Here is a 6,000-nt window from a genome sequence, read left to right as displayed (position 1 = left end):
AGGTGAGGATTGTGAGAGAGAGATCACTCACCAGATACCCTCACGGGCAAAACAGGCTTAAATTTCTAATATTAATTGACTTTATTACTAACAAAACAGAGCTTAAATTTGTAATATTAATTGACTTTATTACTAACAAAACAGAGCAGGATATTGAGAAATAAAATGAGATCTTGAAAACACCATCCTCCCACCCCTCTCTCCTTCCCTACCTTTTGCCCCCAGTGGTGCAAGGAGACAGGGAATGGGGGTTATGGTCAGTTCATCACCTGTGGCTTATCCCACTGCTCAGGGAGAGGAGTCCCTCTCCTGCTGCACCATGGGGTCCCTCCCACAGGAGACAGCTCTCCATGAACTTCTCCAACGTGAGTCCATCTCATGAGCAACAGTTCCCTAGAAACTGCTGCAACATGAGTCCATCCCATGGGCAACAGTCCTCCCAAAACTGCTGCAGTGTGGGTCACTCTTCCACAGGCTCAGTCCTCCAAGGACAGGCTGCTCCAGCCTGGGAGCCGGGCCCCTCTTGCCACAGGCCTCCCACGGGGTCACAGCCTCCTCCAGGCATCCCCTGCTCCAGCGTGGGCTCCTACACAGGCTGCAGGTGGACCTCTGCATCCCTGAGGATCCCGATGGGCTGCAGGTGGATCTCTGCATCCCTGAGGATCCCCATGGGCTGCAGGTGGATCTCTGCATCACCGTGGATCTCTGCATCCCTGAGGATCCCCATGGGCTGTGGATGGATCTCTGCATCACCATGGATCTCTGCATCCCTGAGGATCCCCATGGGCTGTGGGTGAATCTCTGCATCCCTGAGGACCTCCATGGGCTATGGGTGGATCTCTGCATCCCCGTGGACCTCCATGGGCTGTGGGTGGATCTCTGCATCCCCGTGGACCTCCATGGGCTGCAGGGGCACAGCTGCCTCCCCATGGGCTGCACCTCGGGCTGCAGAGGAAACCCAGCTCTGGTGCTTGGAGCACCTCCTGCCCCCCTTCTCCCCTGTCCTTGGTGTCTGCAGAGCTGTTCCTCTCACATGTTCTCACCCCACTCTTCTCTGGCCACAATTACAACTGTACAATAACTTTTTTCTTTCTTCTCAAATCTGCTATCCCAGAGGTGTTACCACCATTTCTAACTGACCCGGCCTTGGCCAGAGGCACGTCTGTCTTTGGAGCTGCCAGGGATTGGCTCTGCCGAACATGGAGGAAACTTCCAGCAGCTGCCCACAGAGGCCACCCCTGTAGCCCCCCTGCTACCAAAGCTTGGCCATGCAAACCCAATACATCCAGAACAGAAAAGCCTGAACAATACAAAAGCACTTCCTAGTGAGTACAGTACTGGGGAAAGAATCAGTACCATTACCTGTTACTGGACTTTTCAAATGACAATGACAAAGCTGTGTGTAACAAATGTTTATAGTGGAATTTCTAAAAATCTCTGCATTGAGCCAATTTTTCTTCCAAAAACTTAGGTATTTTATTGCTGACTGCTAAAAGAAGAGAGCAACCCTGCAGGCAGAGGCTGTAGAATAATGCTGTTATTACTCCTACCAATTCTGTTCTATGGCCAGGCCCTACAGTGCTGTATTTCCATGGAGTTCTGGAGGGTCACCCAGATATGCACAGAATGCCTTTCAAATTTGCCATGGATATCCTGGATGCTCTGCTGCTTGTGAAAGATACTCCACTGCCATCTGGCAAGAAGTCTGAGGTTTTTAAATCAACATTTACTTCAAGATCTGATGGCAAAATTTAACCAAAAAAAAAAAGTTGCTTAATAAGATTTATTTGTATTCTTTTAAGCAAGGGTATATATTTTGCTATAGTGGGGAGAGATTGATAGAAAGGATTTCTTTAGAAATTTTTTCCCACTAGAAGACATTCTTTTCTTTAATTTGTGACTGATTTAAAGGGCAGAGGTTGCAGATACTTTAATTTCAGCTTGCTGGTTACAGTTCTTGTGCAGATTGTGAGGATTAGAAGAAATCATTTTGTGAACATGAGATTTAAAATAATATTAATGAGACAAGCTTTTCAATAGCTGCAAAATTTTGTCAGTTATTCTCTAAATATCACATTTGCTTTAACTATATCTCACACTGCAGTGCTTCAGTCACCATTAAATAGAAATGGGAATGCAATAGATGACAGTAAATATTCCAGAGTTCTTTGAGGTGAAGGAATCCATGGAAAGATGAGGAGCTTTGTCTTATGTGAGAGCAAACATGACTTCACTGGGAGAAAGAATATAAAAATGAAAGGTTGCTGCTGAAGGAATAGGGGCCCAGTCTCATCCATACTCCAACACAGGAAAAGATCGACAGGACCAGAAGGAACAGCCTGGAACTGCAGCAGGGAAGCTGCAGGTTTGCTCCAACGCCTCTGCTCTCCAAAGAGGTGAAGGAGTGGAAGAGACCGGCAGATGAGCTCGTGGAGTCTCTGTGGTCCCACCACAGAATCCACTTTCTTCCATCAGCAAACCTATCATTGTACCTGCAGTAATAGCTGGCAAAAAGACTGGCAAGAAGATCTCAAAGATGTTATAATTCTTACTGGTTTTATGTGGAGAAAAGGGTCAAATAGACCCAAAAAAGGGTCCCTGGATTAAGAGAAAAACTACTAATGTTTAGCAAGACCCAGAAACAAGCCTTGAGAACCACTGGCAGATCTCTTTACCTGTTTTCATTCTACTGTACTTTGGATTTCTGCTGGGTTTGGTTTAAGTTACAATCTTTCAAAGAAAGGCTTCCTGAAAATCTGATAAACCCTTCACAAAGGCTTTTGCTGTAAACTTAGTTATGACTTCATAATTAAACCATGGCATGAAAGTTAAACAGGATATCTTTCTGTGAAAGCTGCAACAGGCATCCTTTGAACTGCTTTTTAATGTGTATAAGTACCCTTTGCTGCCTTTGTCACTGCACCCAAAGTTGTTTTCCTGTAATTACTTAATTGTCTTTCCCTGTCACCTCTATTTCATTCACTTTTGGATATACACATGCACCATATCCATGGATATATATATATTTATGCATCTTTACACACACATGTATTTACATTCAGGGGTAGAAGGGTTCATAGGTGCCCACGATATTTGTTTGCCCACACCTCTGCAGCTTTTGAACCAGTTGCCCAGTGTAGACTGGCCAACCAAACCTGACTGTAAAAGATAAAGTCTCTAAGATATAATAGTTCTACAATATTATATGAAAATCAATAGCCTGATAGAATGCCTCCAGTAAAAGAAAGGCTACAGGGAGAACTCATGTTTATCAAGTCCCAGAAAATCATTTAGGATAAATGCCTGTAACCATGGAAAACCTTCATCTGGATGCCAACAAATTCAACCATGAGACAAAATCCACTAGCAACTGAGCTTTGGTGGTTCTGCTGCTCACAGCAGTACTTGTTTCATGGTCTACTTTACAATGTTTAATATTTTTTCTACTTACTAAATTACCTGATTTTTCTTTTTCTGGCTGTCTCTGTAGTAACTGACTTTTTTTTTCAAGATTTTCTCATCTTTTCCTACACATGTGTAGGGGAAAATAACTTTAATAACGAAGTATATGTTTTTTCTTGGAGGTGACAAAATCCAAAGATTGCTTAAATTTTCTAATGATCACACTAAAGCAATGCCTTTCCAACAGGGGAGCAGTCGTAAAAGCCAACTGAAGAGTGTAGTGTGCCTTGTCAACACATTGAATCGCTACCTGAAAATTACCCCGCTTCATGGTCATGCTTAAGCATAGAAAGGTTATTGAGCTTTGGCACAAAAGTGAGTGAACTCGTACCAGTCAGTTGGTGTAACAAGCGAGAAAACAGTAGATTCTCAAAATATATAATTTTATCTTTTCTTTTCATGGTTTTAATTAATTTCCAGCTTTTGAAATAATTATAAGGGTGTCAAACTAGATATTGGAGCTTGTCTTGCAAGTAGTTCTACTTAAGTCAGAGCACTTCCAGGGAGTCATTTATTCATTTCAGCCAGATCAGATCCTGATCAGACCATGCACCTCTACTGATAACACAGACTGTAGACTGTGAAGCTGCAGAATTTAATGCATTCAAAGTATCAGGGTCGGAAAAATGTGTATTGCTATTCACTGTTGTTGATACAATAAATGAATGCAATAAAGTTCCTGAATGTTTAGAGACAAGGTTTTAAGTTAAACATTTTTCTTTTTTGCTTAGATGTTGAAAACAAGCAACTAAAAATAAAGGCATGTGACATATGGCATTTTTTCTGTCATTTAAAAAAAAAGAGAATTTACATTTATTTATATAGACATATATTGTCCTTTTTTAATAAATCACCTACAACTTAATATAAATTAGACTTTCATTTTCTAAATACTTTTGAGAAGCCGAAAAGCAGTCAGATAGTCAGAAAAAACACCTGGAAGATGAGCTATACTGGTTAGAGGATTAAGGCAGAGCTGAATTGCTCCCTTTGTGAAATAACAGCCTTGGTTCTCTAAAAACACAGATTGCTGTTTGCTACTAATGGGTGCCTTGTGTAGCATTACAGCAAATTGCTTTCCTTGATGGCATAAACTGAATACACAGAAAACATGAGCACTTAGTTAAAATGTTAGCACATCCAGAGTCACTAAAGGAAAATAACTGTTTTCCAGAGAAAGGCTTTGTATGATCATAACTGAACGATTTCTGGTTTAGGGAACTTCTGTCACTTAAAACAAGAAGCAGCACCAGGGTTTCTATGGCCATGCTGATTGCACAGTCATTCTGCAGCAGAGCAGAATGGACAGAGACTGTGACTAAATGACAGTGGCAGGAGTAAATGAACTCTTGGCCAGTGGACTGCAGGATCCAGTGTGGTCCCTAGTGGAAGTCTAGACATCTCCAGCCTTTGCCTGCGCTTGGCCTTCCAGCTCCAACATCTGCTTACAGCCATATGGCTGTTGCCTGTTTGTTGCACCTCTCTCTGCCTGACTCAGCTGGCTCAGCCTGTACTGCACCTGCACCGGGAGAACCAGCAGAGGTGATGCAGTGCTGCCGCAGGGGAATATTTACCAGATGATCTCAGACCAACTAGGTGAAGTCCTTCCACGGAACAAGATAACAAAATGGAATTACTGAACATATTTTAGTATAGCAGTTTAAACCTCTGTAATGTTCCACTAACGCAGCATGAATGCAAGGCAATGAAGATTGTGGCTCTTGAGCTCAGACTTGTGTTTCCAGGTTTTCATAACTTGCTTTTTCACAAGGAGAAACCTCTGTGTGCTATTGATACAGTGTGTGTTTGTCATTTGTTTCAAATAAGAAAGTCAATCCTTCACGAAGTCACAAGAAAAAAGATCTGATTTGCTTACTGTGTATCTCAGTATAAACAAATATAAGCAAGGCTGTGGGTGAAAACACCATAATAGCTTCTCAGATCTCGGGTTTTATTTATAAAGTAGGTAACAGAACTCTGTAGCTGTCCTACTGTAAGTAATTTAAATAAAAAGAGACCCAGAACATATTTGAAATCTTCCAGTGAAAAATAGAACATATTTCAGCACCTTGGAATAGGTTAAAAAAGGCCCAAATAATTCACCTCACATTGCAAATTTTTTTCCTAATGGAATTAGACAGGGATTAAAATTTTTGATAGAATATATCACTATGGATATAACAACAGTGCAACAATTTATCTAATAATCTGGGCCTGCAATTTATTCCAAATATATGCAGTCCTCTGCCTTGATGACCAACAGTAGTAACGACCAAGACTCTCAGTACATCCACTCCAGATATAATTTTGCAGCCAAGGGTGCTCACAGCCTGACACCCAGCAGTCAGTTTCCCCTTAAGCAGTTAACAGGCCAAATAATTTTCTCAAATATTAGATCAGTGCTAGCGCATTTGAAGGACATGTTTTGTTTGTTTTCTGGATTCCACTTGGAGTTAAGGACCAAAATATGAAAATATTTTAATCAATTTATCTCACTTTGTTAAAAGGTTATAACTTATTCTTCTTCCCTGACCACTC

Source organism: Corvus hawaiiensis, chromosome 10, assembly GCF_020740725.1.
Source record: "Corvus hawaiiensis isolate bCorHaw1 chromosome 10, bCorHaw1.pri.cur, whole genome shotgun sequence".
Classification (NCBI taxonomy): Eukaryota; Metazoa; Chordata; class Aves; order Passeriformes; family Corvidae; genus Corvus; species Corvus hawaiiensis.
Note: the sequence above shows the minus strand (reverse complement) of the source record.